Consider the following 12,996-nt stretch of genomic DNA (forward strand, 5'->3'; position numbering starts at 1 on the left):
AAATAAAATGAAAATATAAGAAAGCATATGTTGGGGAACTATAAGGCTGCCCCCATACACGTGTCAAGAAGAGCCATAGACATTTATCTTATTTGTATGGGGTACTTTATTTATATACATTGACTCCCTGCATTACAGGAGCTCAGATAAGCCAACAACCAGCAGAACTGTAAATACAGTACAGACCAAAAGTTTGGACACACCTTCTCATTCAAAGAGTTTTCTTTATTTTCATGACTATGAAAATTGTAGATTCACACTGAAGGCATCAAAACTACGAATTAACACATGTGGAATTATATACATAACAAAAAAGTGTGAAACAACTGAAAATATGTCATATTCTAGGTTCTTCAAAGTAGCCACCTTTTGCTTTGATTACTGCTTTGCACACTCTTGGTATTCTCTTGATGAGCTTCAAGAGGTAGTCATCTGAAATGGTTTTCACTTCACAGGTGTGCCCTGTCAGGTTTAATAAGTGGGATTTCTTGCCTTATAAATGGGGTTGGGACCATCAGTTGCCTTGTGGAGAAGTCAGGTGGATACACAGCTGATAGTCCTACTGAATAGACTGTTAGAATTTGTATTATGGCAAGAAAAAGGCAGCTAAGTAAAGAAAAACGAGTGGCCATCATTACTTTAAGAAATGAAGGTCAGTCAGTCCGAAAAATTGGGAAAACTTTGAAAGTGTCCCCAAGTGCGGTCACAAAAACCATCAAGCACTACAAAGAAACTGGCTCACATGCGGACCGCCCCAGGAAAGGAAGACCAAGAGTCACCTCTGCTGCGGAGGATAAGTTCATCCGAGTCACCAGCCTCAGAAATCGCAGGTTAACAGCAGCTCAGATTAGAGACCAGGTCAACGCCACACAGAGTTCTAGCAGCAGACACATCTCTAGAACAACTGTTAAGAGGAGACTGTGTGAATCAGGCCTTCAGGGTAGAATATCTGCTAGGAAACCACTGCTAAGGACAGGCAACAAGCAGAAGAGACTTGTTTGGGCTAAAGAACACAAGGAATGGACATTAGACCAGTGGAAATCTGTGCTTTGGTCTGATGAGTCCAAATTTGAGATCTTTGGTTCCAACCACCGTGTCTTTGTGCGACGCAGAAAAGGTGAACGGATGGACTCTACATGCCTGGTTCCCACCGTGAAGCATGGAGGAGGAGGTGTGATGGTGTGGGGTGCTTTGCTGGTGACACTGTTGGGGATTTATTAAAAATTGAAGGCATACTGAACCAGCATGGCTACCACAGCATCTTGCAGCGGCATGCTATTCCATCCGGTTTACGTTTAGTTGGACCATCATTTATTTTTCAACAGGACAATGACCCCAAACACACCTCCAGGCTGTGTAAGGGCTATTTGACCATGAAGGAGAGTGATGGGGTGCTGCGCCAGATGACCTGGCCTCCACAGTCACCGGACCTGAACCCAATCGAGATGTTTTGGGGTGAGCTGGACCGCAGAGTGAAGGCAAAAGGGCCAACAAGTGCTAAACATCTCTGGGAACTCCTTCAAGACTGTTGGAAGACCATTTCAGGTGACTACCTCTTGAAGCTCATCAAGAGAATGCCAAGGGTGTGCAAAGCAGTAATCAAAGCAAAAGGTGGCTACTTTGAAGAACCTAGAATATGACATATTTTCAGTTGCTTTACACTTTTTTGTTATGTATATAATTCCACATGTGTTAATTCATAGTTTTGATGCCTTCAGTGTGAATCTACAATTTTCATAGTCATGAAAATAAAGAAAACTCTTTGAATGAGAAGGTGTGTCTAAACTTTTGGTCTGTACTGTACATCACTGGACTATATTGGAGGTATGGTTTAGGATCAGTAGGCAATGCACTGTATTAATAAACTAACTTGCTATGGTGATTACATTTGTAAGTATGCTGGTGTTCAAATACGTGTTTTAGTCTCTATTTACTCTACTTTATGAGTTTACTTTTGGGGCATACAATATTGCAGGGAAATCTCACAGCATGTGCCCCTAAAGTAGAGCACCATCGTATACCATAAGTGTATTTGATTTTATTTGCAGCCTTGTATGTGATTGTATAGGAAAGTATAGTAGACTGTACTGTCCTATACAGTTAAAACAAGAGCTTCACCTGCCGGGCAGGTTCCAATAAGGAGATCTTTACAGACTCATCAGGTCCATGGACCTGTTCAGTATATACACATGGAGTACTTCCTGTTATGGCATATGGCAAACACTAGATGTGCACACTGTGAATGGAGTGTAAGGGGGATTTTCGAGGTTCAGACCACATATTGCCAGCATCGGACTAGCCCACCATGGAACCAGAAGATCTTCCGGTGGGCCAGGCTCTGATACCATGGTGGGCCCCAAAGGTCCAGAAAGAGCTGCCTTTGGAGCCAACCACTTGCCACTGGAGTCTATTTCTTTCAATCAAAACCTGTTAAACTTTACTGATGATATAGGGGTTGTGCCCCAAGAATAATATCATCTGGTGGGCCCAAGGAACCTCAGTCCAACACTGCATACGGCCTCTTCCATGCATCGTTACAATAGGATTTGTTGTCAGCATGGACATCAAGTTATGACACCAGGCAGTAAACAGAGAACCAGCAAGGCATTCAGAGAGCAGCCTCATGGGAATGGACAAGGATCAGTATGTTACATACTGGATATTCAATATGTAATTATTTTGCTATAATAGGGCTCACTCTAGTTTCCATGTTCTTTTAATTGGGTAGAAGTGCAGAAGACTTCAGAAACCTAGTCGGGTGGACATTAGCTGAGGTGGGATTCCTATAAATTTTATTTTAATGATGTACAATTTACAGTAACAGTCATAAATAATACATTAATATTGCATGCTAATTTTGTACTTTGCTATAATATCTCGCCTAATAAATTGTAGTTAACTGTCTGACTATTTTAATGTATTGAAGCAAATACTAATACCGAAGAAGCTGTGACCCTTAATAAGAAATAAAATCTTATGAAGTAATCTTGCACTGTAATAATAAGACTATACATACAAACCTACTATCTATGGTAACATATGAAGCAGAATAAGTGCAATGTCACATGTACATAATGCTCCACCTACATTGTTCCCTTGCTGGCCTATGACCCTGAGACCGTCCTGATGCCTGGAGGTATGTATGTGTGTTCAACTTTAAAAATCTTGGGAGGGGGCAGCTGAGAAGGGTGAGGAATGTGCCAGCCGGACTGCCATTCAGTGGGCGATCTATTAATAATCCCAGTGAGCTGTTGGCTCAGAAGCAGTAGAAATACTGTACAGATCTGCCAGAGGAGCAGGACATCTACACGGCCGTTCTGTGCGTCCAGACCTGGTGAGACATTGGTGGCAATGGGGGGAATAACGCTCACAATTAGTTATTATGTATGCCATTTCTACAGAGCACATTTACCAGTTGAGGTCCTGCCATTCTTGTTTTCACGTTGTGAGTTATTTTGGAAGGAGGTATTGCTTCATCACAGATAGAATTGCCATTTCATGTGGTGTTTTGTCTGACGTGCTCGTTGTACTGCAGACACATAGCAAGGATTTGTCTGGGATATTTTCATTCTAAAGTCCCACCATCACCACTCTCTGCATGAAGAGGTGGTAATAGTGAGTTCACTAAAAGAGAGGGGCCTGGATGTATTTCTGGACTGTAATAATATTACAGGTATAGTTATAATTACTAGAGAGGGGTTGTTGATCCAGGGAGTTATTCTGATTGCCTGATTGGAGTCGGGAAGGATTTTTTTTCCCCTAAAGTGGGTAAAATTGGTTGGTACCTCACAGTTTCTTTTTTTTTTTTTGCCTTCCTCTGTATCAACTTGCAGGATAACAGGCTGAACTGGATGGACAGATGTCTTTTTTGAGCGTTATGAACTATGTTACTATGTTACCCCCCAGCATTACCCATAAAGACATTCATACTCACCTGCTCCCCACTGCTCCTCGCTGCTCCATTCCCACTCCTTGACAGTCTTCAATGCACTTTCGGTCCCCGTCTGCCAAATTACGCATGGATGGGGTCTTGTGTTACTGCAACCAAGTACTATTGTCAGCCAGTCACATCCCCAAGTGGCATGTTTTCTAATAGTGACATGCTGTATGGGGACACGTCCCCACTGAAGCCAGTTACTGTGTCTTTGTGGAAGCTGACAGGTGGGGACCGGAAGTGCACGGAGCAGCTAAGTATGGATCTCTTCACAGGTAATGCTAATAGGGGGAAGAAAGAAAATCCTGAACAACCCCTTTAAAGGCTGGGCTACACTGACAGGTGCCACCTTTTGTAAGCACACAGTGGTGGAAAAAATAACAATGGAGCTCCTTTAATTACAATGTTCGCATGCTACTTCAGTATTAGCCATACTAGTACACTTCAATCTACTGTGACGGCTAATTGCAGTGGATTCAATTGTTGTTGTGCCTGGGCCTAAGGGCACAACATCATTTAATAAAAGTTGCTGTGTTGCCCTAGATTTCACTCTAGGAATTAATTCATATAATAACATTCTGTATTCATGCGCAAGACAGATAGAAACAAAACCATAAAATACTAATATAATGCTCCTTTCATATCTGTAGCAACCAAATGTGGTAGGCCTCTTGCACACAACGTTTTTTTTTTCAGTTTAAATTCCGATTTTTGCGTTCCATACACGGACCGTCTACGGAACCATTCATTTAATTAGATCTGCAAAAAAAACGGAAGGTACTCCGTATGCCTTCCGTTTCCGTATTTCTGTTCCGTTTAAAGATACATGTCCTATTATTGTCCGCATAATGGACAAGTATAGCACTGTTCTATCAGGGGCCAGCTATTCCGTTCCGCAAAAAACGGAATGCACACGGACCGCAAAATACTGAAAAAGCCATACAGTCGTGTGCAAGAGGCTGTAGTCTGATCCAGCAGAGGAACAGATTACTGCATAGCCGGATACTGCCACACACTGCTGGAACCTCATTGACTCTAATGAGATCTGACAGGGAAGCAACAGTATTTGGATGGCTGAAAGCCAGCATTTATGACGGAAAGCCGCCAGATCCCCCTCAGATTCCAATAAAGGCAAAGGCGATGCGGGGGAGTGCGGAAGTATCCGGCTATGCTGGATATGGTAAACTCTAGTAGTTTGTACCTCTGCCGGAATAGACTAGCAGTATTGGTTGCCACCGATTTAAACCTACCCGCATTTTTCTACAGATTTGTAGTCAGTCAAATATAACGTGAGTCAAGGGCTGTTGCTGATGCATCAGTATTTTTGTATACTGTATTTGATGTCCTAAAACAGTGGTTCATTTTTATACTGTTAGAGCAACGTTACCTCCAGGGCTTCATGGGGTGAAGTTACCTGTGTTGCCCCAAAGTTATGGATAGTGAAGTGGTAGTCTACTCATTGTAGCTGTGATAAAAATGGTTCCACTAAGGTTGCAAAAAGATACAGATCCATCTGGTCCAACCCATAATCCTACTGTGTTAATCCAGAGCAAGGCAAAAACCTTCATGATGCAGAAACCAATTGACCCATAGTAAAGGAAAAATTCCTTCCCAATTTAAATTATGGCAATTAGAATAAATCTCTGTATCAACATCCAGAGAAATCTTGCATGTATAACTTGTGATTTTATTAGTTTCAAGAATGTCATCCAGGACCAGGCCCCCCACAACCTCCTCTGGCAGAGAGCTCCATAATATCACTACATTTACAGTAAAGAATCCCCTTCTATGTTGATTGTGAAACCTTCTGTCCTGTAAAGCAAAGGCTCAGTAACCTCCGACACTCCAGCTGAAACTACAACTCCCAGAATCTTCCTTTTACTTCTGTGGGACTTACAAGAACAGTCGAATACATTTGCATGCTGGGAATTGTAGTTTCACAGCAGCTGGAGTGCCAGAGGTGGAAGATGACCTATTGTCATGGTTGCAGGTCAAGGTATAAAGAGATCATTAGGAAGAGTAATTAAATGTCCTTTTCTAAACTGAATAATCCTAAGTTTGTTAACTTGTTTTGGTACTGACAAATAGTTTTATGTACCAAAAATTGTCTACATCGAAAACTATCTAACGTGCATATTTACCAATTCTCTAATACAACTGTTATCCAAATGATTTGTTAACGACAAGCAATGCTGCATGGACAGTCCCTGCAGTTCCCCTTCAGATCTGCCATTAAAATTCAAGCTGTTTAAAAGTAGTTCACTGACGGGTCTTCAGCCAGGAATGTGAAATTGCTGCAGTCTAACATGCGTTTTAGTCACCACAAACAAATAACATTATTTTAGGGAAAAACTTTTTATAAAATCCCCTTGTATATCTAATTTAGCTGCGGAGCCGGAATGCTGCTTTAAAGGACACCTGATTCCAAACGTACGCAGAGCGAACAAACGCCCGGTATAGTCGCTGTTCTAAAGCAATGACGTATTATAAACCAAAACTAGACTCAGAACAGCTTAGTCTGAACAAGTACGAAAATTTTTATTAAACTCACAATAATAAAAGTTACATATATCCATACATATAGATGAGCAGCACAATGCCACACAGGATAACGTTAAATGATCTGTAGTAAAACAAATGACAATAAATCATCCCAGATCATGCAGAATGTATTCTTACATGACTAACAGTCAATACAATATAAAGTGCATAGTGCAAATTGTAAACAATGACTGGGGGGAAAATTACAAAAATCAATACAGACCAAGTCCTCCTGGATCCCTACACGTGTTTCGCGTTTTGCTTCCCCTGAGGAAGCAAAACGCGAAACACGTGTAGGGATCCAGGAGGACTTGGTCTGTATTGATTTTTGTAATTTTCCCCCCAGTCATTGTTTACAATTTGCACTATGCACTTTATATTGTATTGACTGTTAGTCATGTAAGAATACATTCTGCATGATCTGGGATGATTTATTGTCATTTGTTTTACTACAGATCATTTAACGTTATCCTGTGTGGCATTGTGCTGCTCATCTATATGTATGGATATATGTAACTTTTATTATTGTGAGTTTAATAAAAATTTTCGTACTTGTTCAGACTAAGCTGTTCTGAGTCTAGTTTTGGTTTAAAGGACACCTGTCACCAGGATAATCACTATCGAAGTAAAGCCATGGTCTAATAGCACTTAGTACCTTATTTCCAGATGTCCCTTTGTTCCAGCAATAGATGTTTTTATCTTCTCAAAATCCAGTTTATTTGGTATGCAAATGCGCCAGTAAGGTGCCCAGAGGGGCGTCACTCTTGCAGGAAGGAGCCCTGGCACGCCTCTTGCTAGTGCCACAGCCTGCCCTCATGCTGGGAGCAGGGAAAAGGGGGGCAGAGTTATGGCTTTAATGTGATGTAGGAGGGGTGAGTGGACACATTGTGGCAGGGGACGTGTCTGGGCTCCTTCCTGCAAGAGTGACGCCCCTCTGGGCACCTTACTGGCTCATTTGCATACCAAATAAACTGGATTTTCAGAGGATAAAAACATCTATTGCTGGAACAAAGGCACATCTGGAAATAAGGTACTAAGTGCTATTAGGCCACGGCTTTACTTCAATAGTGATTATCCTGGTGACAGATTTCCTTTAATAACTCTGGTTATCTCTGAGGAAATGCCAAAGACTTGCTAGATCGCGGAGTCCCCTTGATTCTAGTGATCTCCGATATGCTCACATACAGGTGGAATAGAAAAGTATAACATGCTGAATGTCTAACATTTTCTGTAGAGGAACGAACCAAACTGTTCGCTACAAAATTCTTACCCCAAAATTAGAATAGATAACAGCAGAAAGAAGTAAGGCAAAATTTCGTGCTTCCCCAACATAAATTTACCGTAATCTTTTTGGGACAAAAAGGAGGAAATATATCTGCTCTGAGGCCAAATTTTTTTGCCCCCCTCACGGACCAGCAATTGCACCTCTGGGAATTACTAATTGTCCCCTGTTTAAAGTGAAGGTAGGATAGGTGCTTTCAGCTTAGACAGCCATGACGTATTTTTTCTTTATCAAATCTTTTTTATTGTTACATATAAGGTAAAATTATGAAACAATATTCACATGACTGTCTGTTTCCAGATCATACCATTACACTACAGCGTATAAGTACATGGTAGCATAAAGACATAACAATATCTCTATTACTTGTGTACATATTATTTCAAAAGGCAAGCAAGAAGACTCCTGTAACCCCCCCCCCCCCCCCATCCCAACCCACCCAAACATATAATTAACTGGAATTCCTGGTTGTCGCTCATTCAGGTTTCTTAACTATAGGGCTATGCGCCAGCCAATCGCCCCAAATTTTATCGAACTTTTGAGGGCATCCTCTCTTAGTGAAAACTCTCTTCTCTGCCATCAACATATCATGAACCTTCCTTACAAATTCGCCTAGTGCCGGTGGGTTACTCTGAATCCAGTGTAGCGCCACTAATTTCCTGGCAACATACAACAGTCTACCTATAGCAATTTTTAGCAAATTCAGTAGTTGTGAGTTCCGAGACATATCCCAATATACATACTTTCGGGTCACTTTGAATCCTGAACTCCATATTCTGGTGAATCAAGTCTAATATCTCCTCCCAGTAGCGTGCAATAACTGGGCAAGACCAAAGCATATGCAGTAAGTCCGCAGGCTCTTCCGAACACCTAGGACACTTTGCATCCGCCCTACATCCCACCAAATGCTAAAACACAGGTGTTTTATACACTCTGTGTAGGATAAAGAGTTGCGACAACTTGCCCTGCTCACTCAGGGACACCTTTGGCACTGCTTCCAGTATATCAGCCCATTGATCTTTCGGAATCTCTCCTACATCTCTTTCCCATTTACTCATCCTCGACAATGGAAAAGCAGCGAGGAATTTTTCCAACAACAAAGCTTACACTTGGGATATCAAACCTCTCCTGCTACCTCCCATCAAAATCCACTTTTGAACTGCGTCCACTTTAGCTACTAAGCAGCCAGTTCTTATAGTGGTCTCATACGCATGTCTAAGTTGGAGATACTGATAAAAGCAATTACGTGGGATATTAAATTCTTTCTGCATATCCTGGAACGACTGCATATCCTACATTTCCCTCAAGTGAGTTCCCTACTCTCCACACCCCTCTAGACTCCCAGTTCTTAGCTGTAGAAAAGTGTAGGAACTCCGGCAATATATTGTTATTCCAAATTGGCGAGAGTTCACTTATACCTCCTATTCCTCTCAGTTGTTTAATTTTGGCCCACGTTTTTTTCATGAGATCTATCAATGGCAATTTCTCTTTCCTTAAAGTAACCCCAGTTCCTTCCAGGATACACATAAGGTCTCTTTTACCTAGCCATAGCCATGAAGTTTTTAGTATTACTTCAGTATCTAAATGTCCTCACTATGACCTTAAAGCTGGGTCTACATGGCAAGCTTGGCTGCGATACCCATCTTTTGACCAAACTGAATGAACCCACAATGTGACACTCAAGTTGCTTGACTCCAGAATCCCCAAAAACAGCAGTGTTGGATTTTTTTTAGCGATTCTGGGGTTATGGCACCTTTTGAGTTGTGCTATGACCCCTCTCAGTTCAATGGCTGCACTGCTACATACAGTGCGATCTTTGATCACGTGATGGGTAGTGTTGAGCGAACTTGTGTTTTAAGTTCAGCGTCTAAAGTTCGGGTTATCGAAGAATCGCATTATGGATTCTAAATTCCGTTATGGTCCGTGGTAGCGGAATGCATAACGCGATTCTTCGCTGACCCGAACCTGAACTTTAGACGCCGAACTTAAAACACAAGTTTGCTCAACACTAGTGATGGGTGTCGCAACCAAGATCGCTGTGTAGCTCCAGCCTTATGCAGAGCAGATAGAATGTTATTTGTACCATCCTACAATATGCACTGATGGGAGATTGAGGTCCACTTATAGAGTATACGGGAAACTCCGGCTCAGCCTGGAACATCTTTAACACTCTCTCATCATAACAGATTAAGCACAACACAATGTAAATGACTGGGATCAGGCATCACTCTGTAGTATGTTTGTGGCACGCTTTGTCCCATACAAAAATGATTAAATATGTCATGAAACTGAGTTGTATTAGGTTTCCTTTTTGTCTTCATCCCCAGCATGGATGAATGATCAGGAATGATAGACATTACTTGATGTAACAGCCGCTCATCTTGGTTAAAGGGGTATTCTAGTTTTTATTTGTTTAATTTAAATGTTTATAGAATACAAAAAAACATACAATTTTCTAATATACCTGTATTTAAAATTCTACATACCTACCTTTCTTATATCAGGGAGTTGACCCCTATATGCAGCCCATGTATTAGTCCTGTGATGTATCCATGGCCTAACTCAAACATGTCATCAGTCATGTTACACTCTTCACAACATATAATCGCTGTCATTCAGTAAGCAGCAGTGTTACATGACATACATGTGCTGTGGCAGCACACCGGAGACATCCATGTGATAAGTCAACAGGGCTAGTGTTGGAATAATGACTTTATTGTGATTATTACAGTAAATACATTGTTGTGTGTATTTACATGGCCATCTGCTTCTAGGTGATGTTGTAAAATGGCTGCCTGTCTCTAAGTGATGTTGTCATGTTGTTAATAAAGTTTAGTGTTAAAAAAAATCAACACACACAGATCTGTTTTTACATAGGCATGATGAGATGCTGCTGCAGATAGTAATGCTATATATCCTGTATATGTTCTTCTCCCAAATACACTACTATTCACCTTTTAGACACATGGGCACTTAACTGAAAGTCGGGTCATATGGTGGCTCACATGACTGACAGCTATCCAGCTGTTTTATAGATTTGGAAATGGAAAAAATGTATATAAGACTGGCAATCAATATGTGGGTCATATAACAGGTCACAATTTAATGTATATTTTACAACAATAAAATCAACAAATAATAATAAATAACAACACTATAAAAATTTGTGCTGAGTGGGTCTGCTTAAACCAACTCTAACCATCCACAGTTCCGGATGAGATGTGTGTCTGTGGCTGAGATAGAGTGGAAGCAGAATATGAAATAACAATCACAATAAAATCGCAATGTAATCGCAGTAAAGTATAAGACCAAATGCATAAAGTCCCTTGAATCACTGTAGCGGAGGGGTCTTATAATTGTCATATGAGAAACATCCTTTTAATCCTGACGGTATCTGCTTGAAAATGGCACTAAATAAGCAGCAATATGTTAAGATCCCCAAATGTTCGCCTGGAGGAGAAAATCAGTCCATAGACTGCACACAGTGGGCATGCAGCGGTTCGATCCGGCAGAAACAGTCACTGTTGTTAGGGCTGATATTTGCCAAGTGTATCCCTGGCAGTTAGGTGTAGGTGGTAAGTAGTGCGGTATTACGTGTCTTACCAGTGGAGGATCAAAGCCGGTAGCTGGAAGTCCCGTCCCGCAAACTTCTACTCACCACACCATGCGGCTATGTCTCTTTCCGTCGACATCCTCGCTCGCCAATGCGTGTCACGTGGTTGCCGTCGGAAGATCGCGAGAGTAGCCTTTTAGTCCCGTTTCATGGATAGAACAATTCTCAAGATAGAAGGTTTTGGAGCGCTCCAATCTTTGTTATTTATTCAGTGTTCCGTTGTAGATCCAGTTGGTACAAGTGCAGGGGTGGATTACGCCTAGGTAGAGGCTGCTGTATTTTAAATACACGTCTTACATAAAGTTAGGGATATTTGGCTTTCAGGTGAAATTTATGGAAAATATAAAAAATTCACGATACAGTAATATTATATCATGAAAGTAGGGCATTTAAGTACAAGCATACAATGGTGATTTCCTCATTTCAATTTATTGAAACAAAAACCAACACCAGTGGTGGGTATACCCCGACAGAAAATGTCAATGTCTCAATAACTTGCGATGTGGCCTTGAGCACCAATTAGCTTGACAACGACGTCTTCTGCTGTTCACAAGTCGACTTATTGTCTGCTTAGGTATGGCAACCCCACTCGTCTTGAAGGGCGGCCCTCAGGTCATTGAGGTTCTGGGGTACAGAGTTACAAGCTTCTACACGGTCACTCTGCTGATCCCATAGGTTTTTAATGGGATTCAGGACTGGAGAAAGTGCAGACCACTCCATTTGAGAGTGCATGGCCACTCCATTCCCTAATGATGCGATCTTGACGAGCTGAGGCATTGTCACCCATGAAGAATAAATTAGGCCTGTGTTGTTCATGCAGAAGCACAATGACTGGATTAATGATGTTATTCAAGTAGTATGGGCTTGTCATTGTACCATTCACAAAGTGTAGGGCAGTTCTCTATTGACTAGACACACCTGCCCACACTGTAACACCACCACCAAAGGCTTGTCTGGTGATAACAATGGTTGAAGAATAGAGCTTTCCTGACATCTCCAACATTGATATCGGCCATCATTTCTGCTCAGTGAGAATCACCTTTCATCAGTAAACAGCACTAAGGCCCACTGGTCCCTTGTCCAGCGTAGATGCTCCCTGGCCCATGCAGGAAGATTACGCCTGTGCCTGAGGGTGTGGTCAGGTCATCTAGCACGCAGACCACGCTGATGTAAATGATTTTGAATGGTATGATGTGATACTTAGGTGCCTCTCATCTCCCTTAAATATGCCAATGAAGCGGTCATCAGTGTGGGATGTGGCCAAAGGACGTCCACCTCCATGCCTTTCTGTGACGCTTGCAGTCTCTCTGTATCTCTGTTGCAACCTGCTGATGATACTCTGTGACACTCTAAGCTCAGTGGCCACTTCTGTCTGAGAACTTCCTGCTTGAAGCCTCGCAATGGAGGTGTACTATTGATCAACTGTTAAATGTCATCTTGGTCTCATGATGTCAAAATGTGAACAGCATGATGAGAAGGACTGTTTAAATACCAATTCTAATTGAACCAGGAAATGTATTGGGCGAATCATGGATCAAACAACTGTGGGAATTTTGCCATTAAGCTCCTTGTTAGAGAACAGCAAGTTGTGCAAAAAGTACTGAAACACTGTACAGTTGGACACGT

The 12,996-nt window shown here is 41.7% G+C and overlaps 1 protein-coding gene across 2 annotated transcripts in view; it reads left to right on the forward strand.

The window, feature by feature from the left end:
• Positions 1 to 3,128: 3,128 nt before the first annotated feature.
• The window catches only part of KLHL30 (kelch like family member 30), a 35,909-nt gene continuing 26,041 nt past the window's right edge, over positions 3,129 to 12,996 (forward strand). Inside the window, exon 1 of one of the 2 annotated variants that reach the window (XM_044290177.1) lies at positions 3,129 to 3,334. The gene's annotated coding sequence lies outside the window, so the exon portion shown is untranslated. The remainder of the gene's footprint in view (positions 3,335 to 12,996) is intronic. The other variant, XM_044290176.1, reaches the window with a different exon arrangement.

Source organism: Bufo gargarizans, chromosome 4, assembly GCF_014858855.1.
Source record: "Bufo gargarizans isolate SCDJY-AF-19 chromosome 4, ASM1485885v1, whole genome shotgun sequence".
Lineage (NCBI taxonomy): Eukaryota > Metazoa > Chordata > Amphibia > Anura > Bufonidae > Bufo > Bufo gargarizans.